Consider the following 20,353-nt stretch of genomic DNA (forward strand, 5'->3'; position numbering starts at 1 on the left):
TCTACTTTTCTAGTGACAGAAAGTAAAGCAATGCAATATATTAGAATGGGAGGAAAATCATCTTGCTCACTGATATGCCCCTAGTATTGACTGTCTTTTGACAGCACAGTCAATCACAGGCATACCAGAGCACTGATTACTTCCCATTGCTCAAACAAAACAGGCATCAAGATAAACATGAACATGAGCTTGATATAAAATGTAACAATCACACACTCAAATTAAATACATGTTGGAGTTCAGAACAGCTAAAATTAACAATGCATTTGAATTGAGAATCATGGATTTGAAAAGATTGAAACCCTCAAAGCTACAGTTCATGGAAATAACAAAACTAAACTATTCTACCGATGCTCTGGTTAATCCAGGCATACCAACACTCACCCAATATCCCCTTTTATACCCAATTACATAATTAGGGTTTACACCCTTTTCACCCAAAAATTCCCAAAACAGTAGACATTAGGGTTCTACCTAATGTGACAGAAAATCACAGTTAGGTTCAATTACCTACCCTATATCACCCACTTTATCTTCTCCATGCTCTATCTTAACCTAATTAGGATTTATGTAAAAAACCCCAAATTGACAGAACTAGGGTTTGGTAAATTCTTACCCAAATTGATGCGATTACACGCTACTGACTTCGACCCATTCTTCTCCTTAGTCTCCTGCTCCTCTCCATGCCTCTGATTATCTCCATCTCATCATCCTATTTCACCTATTTCACACCTAGGATTTCTGTGGCGTGAGAGGAGGTGAAATTGGTTGTTGAGGGAGGTGTAGAGTGTGCTAATGATGAAGGGTTAGGTGTTTGGTGGTGTTTAGGTGGCTATGGAGTAGGTGGTGGCGATGGCAGTGGCAGGGTAGGTGGTGGTGGTTCTGCAACAGGGATGGGTGAAGAAAAAAGAAAGAAAAGAAGAAGAAGTGGTCGATTTGGAGGTATGGGTATTAGGTTTTTAGAGTGTTGAGTGGCTTCATCAAATTTTGATGTTCTGTGACTCTGAGCTGCGGGATGCGAAGATGGTTGGTAGATCTAACGATGAGATGAGAGATGAATCGATGCGACCGTTGGATTTTGAAACACAACGAAGTCAACGGTGTTAGATGATGTTAGGTACTGTAGTGTAGATCGGAAGTATCTAATTTTGATGCACAGGCATAGAAGCGATCGTTGGATTCAACTACAATCTAATCTGAAGGCTTGGAATTTAAGCGTTGTGGTGTTTGTCAGAGACTTCAGATTTTGATGATCTACGAAGGAGCGACCGTAGGATTTCGATGTAGTCCCATCTAACGGCTGAGAATGGAGGCAGTTATGGATATAGAAAATGGGTTTGGGTAAGGGTTTTGGGCCTTGGGTATGCCAAGCCCATATCTTCTTTAAGAACAATTCTTCCTTCTTGAGCCCATTCCTAGCTCTTTGGACTTGTGCGCACCATTCTTCGCGGCTTCCTTGCGTAATTTCTTCCGGCTTTCTACTACTTTTCTGCTCTTTTCCGCTCCGCAATTCATCCAAACTTCATTTATTACCTAAAAATACAAAATTAATTAAGAAAAATATTTATTCTTGAAAACAATGAAAATACAGAATATGGGATAAAATGTAGAATTAATGCACAAAAGATGAGTTAATTGCCAACAAAAAGGGATAAAAATATACAATATTTGGCACTCATCAAATACCCCCAAACCTGAATTTTACTTGTCCTCAAGTAAAACAAAACTAAGGAAATCCTAACTATACCACTGTCGCTGGTCTCTCGAATGCATTTAGCGTATGCATTAAGCCTTTTAAACCACTAAGTGTCCCTAGTGGACGAGTGAAGTCTCGTGAAGGTTTGCTTAGAACGTACCTACAAAGTTCTAGGTCAAAATATAAGCTCAGATTCCATCAAATGTGACATGTGCAAGTCAGTTTAAGCTCACAGCAAAATGGAGATGTCAATCTAGCTATCAAAGGCACAATCCTAGCACTGATAACAAAAAAAGACATGTGATAAGAGTGTAAAGTGTATCTACACATGTTTCTAGAATGACCTGAAGTTATGACTACTAACCACCAAGAGATAGTTTTAAGGCTAAGAACTGAATTCTAAGCCAAGCTAGCTGTCCGGCTTTACGAGAATTGTGAATGTTCACCCAATGAGTTGGTGATATTTCAGTTTACCCGCGTTATACATTGATGGCTGCACCCTCCTTGCTTATTACAAGACTATTTACAACAAAAAGATGACTCTTTACATGACTCTTATTTACATTGATTACTCTCTTTTATTTTTGGAACAAGAGAGAACTATTGTCTTTAACATGACAAACCATGGAATAAATAAATACTTGATTTTTTTTTATTTTTTTTTGATATTTTTTTTGATATTTTTTTTGATATTTTTTTTTTTTTTTTGTGTTGGGTTTTGAAGCCCAAATTTTAGTTTAAAAGAAACTACAAGCCTAACAAACAACTAAATTACAAGCCCAAATAAAGAAAAAAATAAAAATAAAACTAATTATTACAAACCCACAAAAAAGAAAATAAAAATAAAACTAAAATTATTACAATTCCAAATAAAGAAAGAAATAAAATTAAAATTAAAATAATTATTACATGCCCACAGATTAAAAATGGAAGCCCACAGGTTGGGTTCTCTTAATGGGTTTAGGCTTACCTTTGAAGCACAGCCCAGCTGTTCAGTTTGGTTGCAAAAGCCCAGTTGGGCTTTGGATCATCCTAAGCTTTTGTCTTTGTTCAGGCCCAGTTGGGCTTGGCTCAACTTGTTAAGCTTGGCAGCAACTTCAGCAGGCCCAGTTGGGATTGATGGCTCAATTTAGCACCAGGCAGCAGGGGTTGCAGCAGACTTGGCCTGGCACCAGCAGGAGCACCAGCAGGAGCACAAGTTCTAGCAACAATAGTGCAGCACCAGCTCCACAGCAGCAGTTCAGGCTAGCAGCACAGCTCAACAACAGCAACAGGCAGTTTGCAGGCTTGTTTATCAGCAACACCACAAGCTCAGGCACCTGGCAGCTCAGATAAGAAGTTCAGATCTCTGAAACAAATGGGTAAAGCAACAACCCAAGCCAGGAATGGACAGGACAATGATGTAGGTGCAGCTACAAACGGAAAACTAACATGTAGTTATAGAAGTTACAGATGAAAATGGAATGCAGGGACAGTGAAAATGAAAATGCAGTGATGCTAGGTTAACAACTACAAAATGGCAGGTAATCTACAGCAAGCTACACAGCTGATTATGAGAAGCAAGCAAAGAATGCAGCTGGTATGAGAATCCAGCTGAGAATGCAAGATGAGCTACAGCTGCCTATGCAGTGAACAAACTAAGATGCAGTAAAGAACTACAATTTACAGCTGAAACAAATAGGTACAGGAATGAAGTAAAAATCAGCAAAGTGACAGGAATGATGCTGAACTACAATGGTGCAGAACTACAGGTGGTACTAAGTTACAGCTACAGATGCAATATGCAAGATGAGTACACTAAGATGCTTATCAGAACTACATAGCAGGTATGAGTATGCAAAGAACAGCAAGAAAAACTTCAAAAACACGGCATCCAAGTCCCCGGCAGCGGCGCCAAAAACTTGATAGCTAAGGAATTAAACCTAAAACTATGGTTATATTTACACCTGCAAGTATACAGGGTCAGATAGTAGATAATAAAAAGCAGGGGAAGTCCACAGGGACAAGGAGGGAGTTGGTGTTGTTTCTACTTTTCTAGTGACAGAAAGTAAAGCAATGCAATATATTAGAATGGGAGGAAAATCAGCTTGCTCACTGATATGCCCCTAGTATTGACTGTCTTTTGACAGCACAGTCAATCACAGGCATACCAGAGCACTGATTACTTCCCATTGCTCAAACAAAACAGGCATCAAGATAAACATGAACATGAGCTTGATATAAAATGTAACAATCACACACTCAAATTAAATACATGTTGGAGTTCAGAACAGCTAAAATTAACAATGCATTTGAATTGAGAATCATGGAATTGAAAAGATTGAAACCCTCAAAGCTACAGTTCATGGAAATAACAAAACTAAACTATTCTACTGATGCTCTGGTTAATCCAGGCATACCAACACTCACCCAATATCCCCTTTTATACCCAATTACATAATTAGGGTTTACACCCTTTTCACCCAAAAATTCCCAAAACAGTAGACATTAGGGTTCTACCTAATGTGACAGAAAATCACAGTTAGGTTCAATTACCTACCCTATATCACCCACTTTATCTTCTCCATGCTCTATCTCAACCTAATTAGGATTTATGTAAAAACCCCCAAATTGACAGAACTAGGGTTTGGTAAATTCTTACCCAAATTGATGCGATTACACGCTACTGACTTCGACCCATTCTTCTCCTTAGTCTCCTGCTCCTCTCCATGCCTCTGATTATCTCCATCTCATCATCCTATTTCACCTATTTCACACCTAGGATTTCTGTGGCGTGAGAGGAGGTGAAATTGGTTGTTGAGGGAGGTGTAGAGTGTGCTAATGATGAAGGGTTAGGTGTTTGGTGGTGTTTAGGTGGATATGGAGTAGGTGGTGGCGATGGCAGTGGCAGGGTAGGTGGTGGTGGTTCTGCAACAGGGATGGGTGAAGAAAAAAGAAAGAAAAGAAGAAGAAGTGGTCGATTTGGAGGTATGGGTATTAGGTTTTTAGAGTGTTGAGTGGCTTCATCAAATTTTGATGTTCTGTGACTCTGAGCTGCGGGATGCGAAGATGGTTGGTAGATCTAACGGTGAGATGAGAGATGAATCGATGCGACCGTTGGATTTTGAAACACAACGAAGTCAACGGTGTTAGATGATGTTAGGTACTGTAGTGTAGATCAGAAGTATCTAATTTTGATGCACAGGCATAGAAGCGATCGTTGGATTCAACTACAATCTAATCTGAAGGCTTGGAATTTAAGCGCTGTGGTGTTTGTCAGAGACTTCAGATTTTGATGATCTACGAAGGAGCGACCGTAGGATTTCGATGTAGTCCCATCTAACGGCTGAGAATGGAGGCGGTTATGGATATAGAAAATGGGTTTGGGTAAGGGTTTTGGGCCTTGGGTATGCCAAGCCCATATCTTCTTTAAGAACAATTCTTCCTTCTTGAGCCCATTCCTAGCTCTTTGGACTTGTGCGCACCATTCTTCGCGGCTTCCTTGCGTAATTTCTTCCGGCTTTCTACTACTTTTCTGCTCTTTTCCGCTCCGCAATTCATCCAAACTTCATTTATTACCTAAAAATACAAAATTAATTAAGAAAAATATTTATTCTTGAAAACAATGAAAATACAGAATATGGGATAAAATGTAGAATTAATGCACAAAAGATGAGTTAATTGCCAACAAAAAGGGATAAAAATATACAATATTTGGCACTCATCAATAAGTATCAAAATTCTAGTTCTCTTATTGCGACCAGATCAAAAATCATGAATCATGGACAATGTAAGTGTTTAAACTGGTTCAATGATTTTCTTCATCTTCTTCTTCATAATTTAAGATTACTACTACGATTTTTGAAGCCAAATCATAGAAATAAGACCTGAAAAAGAAAGTCTGAAGCTCCAAAAATTAAAAGAAGGAGGATTGGAGAGCGTTATGTAGTAAGTTTACTCACTTATATAACTATCTTTTTGTTATATATGAATGCTGGTTCTGGTAAATGAATGTAAGAAAGATGGTTTCTTTTTATGTTCAACTAGAAATAACCCGTGACGTAACGACACGACATGAGCCGGAATAATAATTTTGTAGTTGCAGGAAATCCTACATTGCACCCCTCATATGATTTCATTGTTCCTCAACTCATTTTTAGGTTTACACTCTTAATTTTATTGATTAATTTTTGGATGTTCTTACAAGAAAAGATAAAGAACTCAAGAATGATCTCTGCTCTAAATTTTCTCTCTCCTATTTACTTGTTTCTTACTCAAAAAAGATCTCTCCTTCTTTTTACCACTCGAACGACTATTTATAAGGAAATACATAGTGGATGACAGCTAATCTGTCCCTTATTTTCGGGTATGGTTTGCGACATTCTCGCAACCTTACAGACATTAATTTCGCAAACTCTCTAATTTTCGTAGGATTATCATATCTTTCTCGTGATCTTAGCTGACATCATTTTTTTTATCATTTCCGAAATTGTTCTGCGACGCTGTTGTATTGTGCCACTGATAATTTCGCTGAAACGTTGTCATTGCGAGATTTTGATCCTACATCTTGCTTCTTCTCATATCTTCTCTGCAAAGTAGATAATGATGTGAGAAATGCCGCAACTGTTCATCTTTTCATATTCTATATTTATCACACGTACTCTCTCTTCCATTTATTTCTTGACACGTCTTCTGTAACCGCTGCTTTTCAACCGCTCACGTCTTCTCGTCTTAATGGTGTTTATTTCTTCGAGTAAAAAATCTCCTTTATATACTCTTCTTACCCCCTTTTTCCACTTTTCTTTTTACTTTCTCTTCTATTTTTATTCTCTCATCTCTGCAACTCTGTTATTCTTCTGCAAATTCTGCTGCTGTAATTTTTTCTTCCTTCAATCCTTTTACTCTATATACATTCCCATACTTCTATATTCAAACATGGCTCCAAGTGGTCATAGATATGAGAAGAATTTACAAGATGTCCAAAAAGATCTTGCTGATAAAGGTTTCATACTCTCCACCATTCCTAGTGAGAGTGCCAAATCAATTCTTTCTATCAAGCTTTTCTCTGATCAATATTGTGATGATCAATCAATCATAATTTTGCTAGGTCAGATTCTCACAGGTCGCCCTATTCCTCTTTATAACCCATACCTTCCTTTATTTTATGAAATTCTCGCTCATTCGGGATTTTCGCGAGCCATCTTCCAACTGAGTGGGGATTGCATCCGTCTGATGCTAAAGTTCGCTAATTGTGGTGCTGGTAGAGGATCTCTATACTCCAAAGAACTTAGGGATCCTAAATTCGCAAACCTAGAGATATTTTCTGAGAAATATACAGTGGCGAATTTCTTTGAGAACTTTGAACTTATCTCCATGAAGAAAGAAAATACTCGCTGGGGTATTCGCTTAAAAAGGAAAGATAACATTGATGAAGCCAAAATTCTTATGCAAGATATTGATTGGCATTCTGGTAAAAACACAACTCCTCGCCAATCCAAAGATGATAAATGGTGTGTTTTTCCTTTAATGCTAAAAGGACCCTACATTGCTGGGTCTAATACTCTTCCTGCGAATCTCGCTACTTACCAACCTTGGGTTTTTTCTTGGCCTGAGAAAGAGAAAGAGGTATGTTTTTACCCTTTAACTCATTTTATATTTCTTTATTGATTTTTTTCTATTCTGTTCGCTAACTCTTGCGACATTCCGCAGATCCAAAAACTGAAAGATAGTTATAACAGGACTGGGAAATCTAGTACTCTGTTAGCTCTTCGCTCATACACAGATGAGGTAAGAAATTTTCTCTTATGATTTTAAATAGTATTGTTGCTTCCATGCTTCCATTTCTTATTTCTATCTGTGTATGAAGATTATTGTTGAAGTAGAAGAATCTGCTGATGTTACGAAGATTGGTGATAAAGGGAAAGGTGTTCTTCGCAAGGAAAAATCAACTGGTCCTCCTCCAAAGAAAAGGAAAGTTCGTTCTTCTTCCCCTTCAAATATTCCTCCTCACGAAAATTCTGAAAGTGATAAGGGTGATGAGAACAACGATGATATTGCTGCAAGTGAAGATTCTCCACCTGAATCTTCTATGGCTAAGTTATCTGGCCTCTTTTCTGATTCTCTACAAGGAATGGGAGATAGCCAATTCGCAAATACCTGTAAATATCTCGCTACCCTTTGCGATGTTCCTTTACTGGATGGTGATAGCTCTCTTCGTGGAGTTTCTAGATAAGTGACTCCCGATTTTTTGCATTCTCTCAATGGTCTGGTATATTTTTATCCTTTTACTTCTTCATTGTTGTAATTCAAAATTTCTTTCTATATTAATATTTTTTATTTTTTCGTAGGCTGGAAAAGCTTATTTTGCTGTTGCCTCAGATCTAGAGAGAAGACGTGAAAATCTTGAAAAGAAGAATCTTCAATTTCGCAAAAAGAATGAAGAATTGGAAGCTGAAGTTAAAGGTCTTCACGAGAAAAATAGACAATTAGAAATTGATTCTTCCTCGTATAAGAACAAAATTTCTAGTCTTCAGCAAGATAATAATCAGCTTTACGGTATGTTACTTTTCTCTTTTCTCTTTATTCATTCATCCCGTTGGTTTATCTTATTTAAACGATCCTTTTTGCAGACATTTATGGTCTTTCTGATGAAGCTACCCTTCTTCGTTCATTTCCTAATGCCTTGGATAATAATACCCTTCTTGAGCGTCTTAACAATTCCTTAAATAGCTTCTCAAATGATAGAATTTCTTCTCTTTCTCTAAATGAGCTTAGATCTAAACTTCGCCTCTTAGAAATTGATCATAGATCTAGTTTAGGCTTAGCCAACCGATTTAAGCATCTCCTTCTTGATTCAAAAGAGAAAACCAATGAGTTAAGAACCAAAATTAATGGTCTCATAGATGATAAGGATCACAACTCTGATCAAGGTGCCAAGGCTCTGGCGAGGTTCCAAGAGGCTCTTCTTGAAGTTCAACTTGAATGAGATGAAGCTAACCGCAAGAATATCGAACTCTGCGAAAGGGAAAATCAAATTCGTTCTCGTCTTCTTATAAGTAGTGAGGATGAATTTGTTTGGGCTGCAAAAATCTTAGATGATGCTAGAAAATACTTAGGTGTAAATGTTAGTCTTCAAGTTGAGATATGATTTCTGACAGAGAAGGTTACTAACTGCTCTTCTTTACTAATTTTTTGCTTCTTATGAATTCTCATCAAGTTAATAATGGATTGTCTTTTGCTCGCAGATTCTGAAAATAGATATCGTGAAAAGATTGAGGAACTCGAAGCTGAAAAGGAGTAACTCGCAAAGAATCTTTCTTCTCGCAACGACAAGTATTCTAGATTAAAGAATCAAATCAAGATCACTGTTGCGAATTTTAAGAATGATGTTATGCATTTTCGCAATCAAACTATCCAAATGGTTTGTGATGATCATAATATCCCACATTCTGATTATCCTTGTCTTGTAGAAGAAATCTCACATAATACTCCCAGTTTGATTATCTCTGATAGCAAAGCTGACGATGAAGAATCTGATAGTAATGGAAGTTCTGATGGTGATGAAGATTTTAACGCAGACGAAGAAGGGAATAAGTCTAATGAAGATAATGAAGGATTAACCAAGAAGTAGTCTTCATTTCTTTCTTTGATCTTTTGTAATACTTGTACATTTATCTCTTCTTTTTGTACATTTGTGTTTCTTTCATTTTGACCTGTATTAATTAAAACAATTCTTCTTTGCAATACAGTTAATCAATATAATCATTAATTCTTGAATCTTTGAGTAAATCTATCATATGGGAGCAAATAACATTTTCTAATTTCATACATTCCCATACTTTCCTCTGTTATTTGAATCCAAATGAGAGATTTCATAAATTTTTCTTATTGTAAAACTCCGCAATCTTATGCGAAGTGAATTTTGTTTCTTTTCAAAATCTCATTCCCGTGTGGTCTTATTTTGCCTTCCTAATTAAAGGTCTTATTATGCCACCTCTTGTCATTGCGACAAAATCGCAGGACGTCCTTGCACTTTCATGCAAAAACCCATTGATCTTGCCTTAACTTTTTCTTTTGTATTATGGCCTCTTCAGGAATGTTGCGACAATATAACAAGCCTAAATATTCTTGCGAAAATAAAGCCCCATGACATTGCCGTCTTGCGACGAAATCGCAGGACGTCTTCGCACTTTCATGCGAAAACCCATTGATCTCGTCTTATCTTTTTCTTTTGTATTATTGCCTCTTCAGGGTTTTTGCACAAATATGACAAGTCTTAATATCCTTGCGAATAAAAATTCTCATGACATTTGCGTCTTAAGACACTTATCATCTCCCTAATGGAGGGTGCCGCCCTTATCTCCCCCCTGGTTGCCCCTTAAAGGAGGCGTACTTCTACCATACAAGGTTAGATCCTCTCATCCAGTCTTAACAACAACCAGTTGTTTTCGCAACCTCTTATCCCTTTTACCTATAGGGCTTATGGTTACGAGACTGCACCCTAAGTGGGGTTTTCTTCGGGCCGAGTGCAGTATAAGCCAAGACTTGTCAAGAATGGAAAGGACGCTTCAAACGCCCCCGGCACTCTTGACTCAACCGTGTACCTCGGCGCCTTGATCAGATCTGCACTCCTTGGGAGAGTCCTTATTACCTTAGTCTCCCAACCCAAGTCATATGCTTAAGCTGAGAATCCAAGGTGCCTCTCCCGGATGGGCTTTATTGACCCCAAATCTCCATGATTCAGGTTCCGGGGGTGGTGTATCCTTTCCCTGAGCCATGCTACAGGTACCCCCTTATATGACGTACTTTAGGTCTTACATTTGCCTCTTGCGAAATTGTATTCGCGAACTAGGGTGTACGCCATAAAGGTTCGCCTCTTTCTCTTTTGTCATTCTTCTCTGATTATTTTCTGTAAAATTCATTATCTCTGCGAGAGTCTCGCAAATCATTATATTATATCTGAATTTCGCAATCTCAATTTTGTTGTTCAATCAAATGTATTTTTGAGAATTTTACTTATTGCGAGAGTATCGCAACAACTTAATCATTCATACATTTCTCGTTTTTATTACCTTTGCCATCCTCTGCTTCTTTATTATTTTCTGCTACTGCTTCTTTGGTAGTGGTATGTTCATCCTTTTTATTCTGATCTAGCATTAATTTCGCAACATCTCTTCTTGTTTCCTTTTGATTGTATCCACCATCAACCTCTCACTTTTTTGTACATCTTTGATTTTGTGTCGCCAATTTTCCTTCTTGTTTGCTCTTCCTTCGCAAGATTCTATCTCAGTTTCGTAATATCTCTTTCCTTCGACCCAATCTCCCTTTATGATTCCTACACCATTGGGGTGAGGGAATTTTATGCATTGGTGGAAAGTTGAAGCTACACCTAGAATTCCATGTAGCCAAGGTCGACCAATTAACGCATTGTAAGGTGATTCTACATCAACGACACAGAATGAGATTTCAGAAGATATTCCCTTCAATGGAATTCGCATAGTAACCTCCCCTTTAGGCTTGTTAACAGTACCATTAAAACCATATATCTTATATGTTGATGGTATAAGATCATCATCTCTTCCACCCATGGTTTTATAAGTATGATAAAATAAGATGTTCACAGAGCTTCCAGTATCGACTAGAATTCTATTGATTGCCCATGAATCTTCAGCTTCATCGTCCTCATCTTCTTTCGGTTTTGGATTAATTTCTAATTATATTACCAATGGATTGTCATGCACCTCTTCTCCTTCGGGAATTTCTTCTGCAGTAAAAGAAATGATCTGCTTCTGCCATTCCTCTAGTGGCGAGATTTTCGCAATATTCATAATTTCTCTTCCATCATTATCTGTTGCAAACACTCTACTCAAAACATTATCATGAAATTCTTCAATTGTCTTATATGAATGTACGATAGAGTGACAGAATAGATTTTTTGCTTTTGCCCTAACTTCTATGAAGAATGTTTCTTTCTTTTTCATCGTATTTACTTTGTGATGTTCTGGTGGTGGTGGTAATGGTTGAGATTGTGGATGCCCTACCAGAAAGTCGTTTAGTTTTCCTTGATCTATCATTCTCAAAATAATTCTTTTTACATTTCTGCAATCGTTTGTGGTATGTCCACGAAAATGATGATAAGAACAAAATTCATGACTTCTGTGGTTTGGAGGTGGTTCTGTTCCCATGTTCCACGGTGTTGGTATATTTTCCATCAAGATTATAGCTTCCCATATTTTCTACACACTTGCATTTAGAGGTAGCATATTGATTTCTTCCTATATTACCTTGTGACTTCCTTGTCCTTTATTATAGTTTTGCCTTTGACCTCCATAAGTTTCTTGCGGTTGATCGAGCCTTTGAATCTTGTTATTTCCTCCATGATTGTAGAAATTTCTTTCTCTTTCATACTCTTCTTGATATCGGCTCCCCATAGCTACCAATTTCTGCTGATTGTTACTTGTCACCTTCTCTCATTGTACTTGCGAAGTATTCTCCACTGTGTTTATTAGCTTGGGTAATAAGCTTGGATTCGTTGTTTGTGAGTCGGTGTTCGCAACTGGATATGATTCCATTTCATTTTGCCTTTCCTCTAGAGCAATGTATTCTTCTTGAAGTTCTCGCAATTCAGTCATTGTAGTCGTATTCTTGACTCTGAAAATTTGGACATACAATAGGTTTGTTGCAAACATAGCATTGATAAATGATAATATGAGATATCTCTCATCTACACGGCCAGCCATTTCGCTACACATAGTTCTCCATCTTTTAGTCAAGTGTTTCAAACTTTTGCCAATCCTTTGTTTTAATCCAAACACATCTTCTATACCAGGTCGTGAGGAATTATTACTTATATATGCCCCCAAGAATGTAGTCTGCAAATTATTGAAGGAGGTTATTGTATTCTTTGGTAAACCTTCAAACCATTTTAACGCTTCTCCTGTTAAGCTGGATGTGAAATATTTGCACAATACCGCATCATGATTTTCCCATTGTAACATGCACCTCACATAAACTTTAATGTGCTGAATTGCACAAGTTGTTCCATCAAAAATGCTGGTTAATGCGTGCAAATTGCATTTCGGTGGTATTCCTCCTAATTGTACTTCCCTTGTAAATGGAGTTTTCGCAGCTTCTTCTATTGCTTCATCCAATTGTCTTCTACCTACTTCTCCCCTGTTATTTAGCATTCCTCTCATTTCTTTTAATTCTTTCAAGATTTGTTTATTTACACCTGAATCTTGATCCATTGGTCTCTTTAATTTTGCTTCTCTTCTTCTGCGTTCACGTCTATCTTCTCTCGCGAAATTTTGCATCTCTTCTTCATTATCCTCATCTCGTCATCTTCTGCGATTCTCTTCCTCATCTCTATCTTTAATTCGCAAATGATGATGCCTTTCATTTTCCCCTCCATCATTTTGTTCATTTCTTATCAATTCAATTCGCTGTCTTTCAGCCATTCTCTTTACTCTATCATACTCCCCATTGAGATTGTCGGTATTCCGATTTTGTGTACGCCTTCTTCTCGATTGTCATGATTGTTCTAGCGAATTGTCTCCTGAAGCTCTTGTTCTTCCATTTCTGCTCTCAATCTTTCACGTTCGCAGATTAAACGTGCTTGTTCAGCATAATGTCTTTCAATTTCTTCTTCAATTGTCTGTTGATTTCTTTGAGTTTCTCTCATATGTAAAATTCTTCTTCCTTCCTCTTGATTTCCTTCGCCATCTTGGTTATTTTGTCCCTGATTTTGTCCATTCTCTGGATTTCCTCCAATTTTCCCATCATCAAAAGTTTCATTTTGTGGAATGTAACGATCATCAGTTCTTTCTCTATTTTCGCGATATTCTTCATTAGGATTTGATATTTCTTCTTGAATATTGTTTCCAGCATTGATTGTGGGTGAATTTCGCCTCGTTTCTCTTCTAGTCGATTTTGAATATGATTTTGTAATACTTATCGATCTTGTATTTTGTAGTCTTATATTCTCCATCCTTAATTCGTGATTTTGCCTTGTTAAATTCGCACGTTCTTCTGCCTCAGCTCTTCTTTCTTCATGTATTCTTCGTCTCAATGTTTCTAATGTTCCAATTTCCTCACTTCCATGAATTATTCTTTCATCTGCTTCTTGATTTCTCTCTCCATGTTTCTAGCGCCATTATGTAGTTGCAGGAAATCCTACACTACACCCCTCATATGATTTCATTGTTCCTCGACTCATTGTTAGGTTTACACTCTTAATTTTATTGATTAATTTTTGGATGTTCTTACAAGAAAAGATAAAGAACTCAAGAATGATCTCTGCTCTAAATTTTCTCTCTCCTGTTTACTTGTTTCTTACTCAAAAAAGATCTCTCTTTCTTTTTACCACTCGAACGACTATTTATAAGGAAATACATAGTGGATGACAGCTAATATGTCCCTTATTTTCGGGTATGGTTTGCGACATTCTCGCAATCTTACAGACATTAATTTCGCAAACTCTCTAATTTTCGCAGGATTATCATATCTTTCTCGTGATCTTAGCTGACATCATTTATTTTATCATTTCCAAAATTGTTCTGCGACGCTGTTGTATTATGTCACTGATAATTTCGCTGAAACATTGTCATTGCGAGATTCTGATCCTACAAATTTGTTATAATGATTTTAATAATTATTGTAAGACTTATTTATGTGAACTTGTAGCTATGAAAATCAGCATGAATAAAGATAATATTGTCAGGTTATTCTTACGGACTATATTACAAACAAATTCATTTGCTATTTGATGATAACAAACTCAACATGAATTATCTGGTTAGGTTGAATCTTGCACATTTTGTATTAGTGTTTTATGATATTTTTTAGGATTAATTCGGATGTTCTGTACGTGTATATATAATTACCTATAATTCTGCTTTTCCTATCATTCCAAAATTAAAATATGAAAAATTAGAAGAAAAAAGCTCCGCACATAAGGTTTTAAAATAAATACGATATGTCAGCCCGAAATTTACGCGAGTCTGTATTTTCTTTTTCCTAAAATTACTGACTTTCTCAAAACTAATAACTTCCCTCAAATTTTCATCGATCTCCACTACGTATTTGGTTTTCACTTCACATAAGTTAGTGAAACCGTTCAAATTCGCTGGTAATGCAGATCAACTGACTGGATTTTGAATATATTCTATGATTTTCCATATCATATCAACTGAAAGTTTTGGAAAGGAAAATTCAATGATATCATATATCATATTTTTGGTGCGTACTTGGTCGAGGAGAAAACATGCAAAACCCGTTATGTAACTATGATTCTTTGTACATATTTATCAACTGAAGGGTTTGATTCATGCGAATGTGATTCTTTGCACCAAACATCTTCATATCACCATAGTCGTTTGCAAACAATTTTATGTTTTGATTTGTTTCTTTGTTTCTCCTCTAGGTATGATATAGGATTTTGTTCTTAATAAATGGTTTGCAATTTTTTCTTTTTAATGCATGATTTAACAAAAAAGAAATGGATTTTCTCTATAATTGTTTTTTTATCCACAATCCTTCAATGGCCGGAGAATAACTTAGTTTCACTTAATTTTGTGGATTTAAATGAAATTTTTTATTCTTAATTTTGAGAAATTATTTGGTTAGTCTTTTTTTTTTTTGCAGATGAAGAATATCCCATGCCGTAACAGGTGATAAATGTCGAATAATATTTATTTATTTGTAGATGGAGAATAACCTGTGCCGTAACTCATGATTAAGATCATAATTAAAGCTAAAAGTCTTAATTGTTGTTTTTAATATTTATTTTTGATTCTAATTATGACAAAATCAATTAATGTTATTTATAAAATAAGTTACAACTCTTTCATCCATCAGATGATGAGACTGGGATGGTTGGATGCAACATTTGTCTCTCAAAATGTTATCTGGTCATCCAAGGATCCAAAACCCCTTCCATTTTGTATTATAGATATATTGAAAATTTCTTGTAGTTGTTTTGCAGCCAGGTAACCCTGATGCTCCCCCAATACCCCTTGTTGTTGTAGGTCGGCTCATTCCTCAAGTAAGTTAACTTCCTCTCTTGAAAATTTTGAATGATAACTAGTGATGAACTATGCTTGCTCAACGACATGGGGATAACATATGAAGATATTTTAAGGGGTTTTCCAAGTATCCAAATAATTAGGGAATGGAATTGGGTATCACATCTTCTATCGCACAAATAAAAATATTCACATTTTTTTCTTCGTAGCACCAAGAGGTTGAGGAGTATCAAGAGGCGACCAAACCATTAACAATTGTTGTGTTGGTATTGAGTTGATAGTCTTTATAGTTTTTATTGTGTAACTATAGTATAGTTTATCGTCCACCACATAAATCAAAATATTCACATATTGCTTTTGTTTTTGTAGAGTGAAAACTACAGAGAAACCCATTCTTCAAATTTTTTCCACTATGAAACCCACGCCCAGAAAAGTTCACGGGCGCACCCATTCTGTCGGTGAAAATTTCTCTCAAACCCATAATTATTGAAATCCCCGTTTATCTGTGATTTTCTTAGTCTGAGTTTTCTTTTTCTTTTTCTTTCTAGATCGATCCATGTATATCTTCTAATTTACCAATAAGTTTATAGATTTCGATTATAATCATGACTCTGTTTGTTCAATACTGACAATGGGTTGGAGCAAGATTTGGTGAAGATTGATGGAAATTCAGGCTGTCAGTTGTTATATCGAAGACGGGTTTGATGTGAATATGGGTTCGTATTGAATTTGAACCAGAAATTGAAAGCACTGATGATGTCCCCATTAACATCTGGTATTGAAACAGGGAAATTAGGGTTTGATGAGGAGCAGATACTGAGTTGGTAATGGTTCTTGTGGATGTAAACGTGAGTCTGGGTTCGGGATTCAGAAAATGCTTCAGAAACATACCTCGTGAAATTTTTCCTCAGAACAATCGATTTCAGAGTCAATAATACTGATGAGGAGAGTGTCATCCGCATTGGATCTCTTCTCAGTTAGAGAAGACAAGTGATGATAAGATGGAATTGACGTCGTTCGAATTCAAATCACTTTTTCAAATAGATTAGTAGTACTGTTACTAGTACTAGTCTTTATTGGGGTAGTGAAAATGGCACAGGTGTAGTTTCCATGAGTAGTTCTGTTTGCTGGTGGAAGTACTGAATATGGAGCTTTCTTCATCGTTCCACTCATAGTAAGTTGTAGTTTTGTTTCCTGTTTATCCAACTACTTGCCCGCGTCTCTGGTACGCATGCAACAACGTAGCGTTCTATTGATCTCCATTTTCCTAATGTTTTGCATCGCCTTACTAGATTGGAAAGGTTGACTATCATTATTAATTATTAAAACATAACAATTTGTATACATCTTTGACAGGGAATAGAAAGATTTGAGACTGATTTAAGTGTGCTACATCCAATTTTAACTGAATTCTGTGCAATTAAATCAGACGCGAAGCTTTCTCTTATTTTGTATGCCAAAGATGAAAGCTCAGAAGCTCATGTAGAGGTAATGTCCCGGCAAAATGTTCTGTAATTTGATAAAATGAATCTCCTAATTTGTTAAATTTCGTTAGCTTTGGTTTGTTAAATATAGATTCCAATTATTACAAAAATGGGAGACTAAAATAACAGTAGTATGCATAAGTTTGCTTCCAGTATGCATAAGTTTATACTGCTTAGTAATATGTGTTGGAAATTTAAGATTCTAAGAACCATGTAAACTAAAATGCTTCAAAATTGTATGTAAAGCTTCCCTTGTATCTACAGTATCGACTTATTATGTCTTATTATAACTTAGCTTTTTAATCTTACGTGTTCGGTTTAATTTGTTACGAATGATATTTTTTTTGATAAACTGATCCACTTGGCAGGCAATGAGAAATATGAGAGCCGACATTTTCAAGTATCAACTAAGAAGCATATTTCTTCTACATCTGAAGGTTCTAATCTATAACCTTACTTATTTGGCAATATCGAGTTGCCTCAACTATCTTTCATAAACTTCTACATGTTCAATATCGAGTTGCCTCAGCTATCTTTCATAAACTTCTACATGTTCAATTCCGTTGTGCTTTGATTTCACCTAACTTTGAAGCTTGCAGACTTGATATAGTCCAATGATTCTCTCATATTTTAACATCACTTGCAGGCCTTCGAAGAGCGTGTTGCTATGTGTCGAAACTAGTAGAATAAATAAAATTTGGAAAAGGAGATGGAAGTGTAGATGGGTTTGGTGCGTGTGTGACGTGCATTTAGAAGAAAATGGAGGTGTAAATAGTGATGCATAATAGGTTATGCATCTAAAAAATTTGTTGCATAACTTGTTATGCATTCTCGAAATTGGTTGCATGACACGTTCTGCGGCTTTTTTTTGTTTGCATAACTTGTTATGTAGTCCAGAAAAGGGTTGCATAACACGTTATGCATCTACTTTTTTCTTAGTATTGAAACCAACAAGAAATAAGGCTGCATAACTTGTCATGCACCTACAATAATATCTACATAACATGTTATGCAGTCGTGAAAATGGATGCATAACCTGTTATGCATCCGAAAATATGACTGCATAATGCATTATGCATCGAGAAAATTGTTGCACAATCTTTTATGCATCGAGAAAATAGATGCATAGCCTGATATGCATCCGTAAATATGGGATGCATACTGCATTATGTATCAATTTTTTATGGAAGCACTAAAATAACCAAAACAATGGTTACATAACTTGTTATAGATGCACAACTTTGTTATCCAAATGCATAATTTGTTATGCAGTGGAGAAAATGGCTGCATAACTCGTTATGCGTCTGCAGAATGTGTTATGCATCTTTTTTGGTGGCTGCATAATAGTTATGTATCAAGTTTTCGAAAACTTTGCCTAAAATGATGATCACATCCGATTTTTTCGTGAAAAACAAAAGTTTGATATTCTTGTTAGTACTCGTTGCGTAGCTCTCTTAAAAAGATTTCCAACGATATAAAATTTGTAAAATTCCAAGGCGGGGATTTTTAGATATGTTATATCCAAGTTGCGTTGCCAATTATACCCCTGATGCATAATCCGTCATGGGGATGCATAATCCGTCATGCAGACATTTTTAATAATTTCATATAATTATGGGTGTCACGGAAATAATTATGGGTGTCATGGTATCTAAACTTAACTGTGGGCCTGACAATGAGAATATTATTTTTTTTGGGCCTGAGCCTAATTTTCCCTTTTGTAGAACCGAAAGGATGAACAGGTTTAATAGGCGTCCCAATAGCAATGGATGTTGATCAACTCGAGCAAGTGGCTGTCGCTGAAGTTGCACCCGCCGGCTAATATGAACCTTACTTTGAACGTAGATCCTCTTGTATTTCATATTGCTGAAATAACCCTTGTACGCCCTTACCAATCAACAACTCTCACTAATTTTTTTTTATTATTATTATTATTTATTATTTATTTATTTTTTTATAGTAGTAGATTCATCTTACTAGTTAACGCATGTTCATTCCCATTGTGTAGGTCTTGATGAGGATATAGATACGAGGGCTCTCATTCTTTTCTTTGGTATTGCCACTTCACTGTTGTAGCTAGATTTCTTGCAGAATTATAACTTCTTAGTGCATAAGTTCACAGACTAGAAACGTCTTATGCAATTGTTACTTTACGAGAAAAAAATATACTACTCGATAAGGATTTTATCTTTCTTTACAAATATACACAAATCAAAATAATTTTGAAACAAGTGTTTTCTTATACCAAAAAAATTGAGATGGAAGCTAAAACCCCATAACCCTGACATGATTCTGGGTTGAAAAACATGGAACATGACTTTGAAACACAACTAGTTCTGTAATTAGTCTGAGAACCCTGATAATCATCAAATATGTTGTTTTATTCATCCGAAGATGTCCCACCGGGCATTAGTTTTGGCATAAACGTCGTCGTCGTCATTGGTGGACGAATGCCCGTGGCACAAAATAAGTAACTTTCCCTTGATAATTTCCCTAGCGTCCTGGTTATCATTGTCTCCAGTTTTGGTCGGACTACCATGGTTGGATACAATGCATTCTCCGTATTTGCGGTCACACCATTTATCACCCCCATATTTTTTTTTCTGAGTAGAAAGACTGAAACTTTATTAAGAAATAGAGTAATAACCCCGATTCAAAAGTGCAGCTCCAGAAATATTATTACAGAAATAAAAATAGAATTACAGAAATAAACATTAATTGTCTGTAATGACTTTCCATTGAGTGATAAGATCCCTACATGGTGTTGTTCTGAACTATTTGTTTTCTAAACACCAAACAAATATAAAGCTCTTCATTTCGTTAATGATCACCTTCTCCGGTCTTGGTAACTATTTTTTGTCATAACTAGTCTATTCCTTTCTCCCCATATCACCCATATTGTTACTATCTATGATATATCATTTTATATTTAAGTTGTTTATTTTCAGGTCCACTCAGAGAGGTATTCCGATGTGAACATCCTGTGGGAACATATACTGATGTGCTATCATGCAGTAAATGATCCGTAGGACGTTGTTGCTAGTTACATTCCTCTAGAGATAACTTCATCTTCATGCAAAACTACATAATCGTGCAAGTTGATAACAAAGTAAACTTAAAAATAGTTAACATAATATTGTCTAAAATAGGTTCATCACCTACTACATAATATT

This window comes from Papaver somniferum, chromosome 9, assembly GCF_003573695.1.
Source record: "Papaver somniferum cultivar HN1 chromosome 9, ASM357369v1, whole genome shotgun sequence".
Taxonomy (NCBI): Eukaryota; Viridiplantae; Streptophyta; class Magnoliopsida; order Ranunculales; family Papaveraceae; genus Papaver; species Papaver somniferum.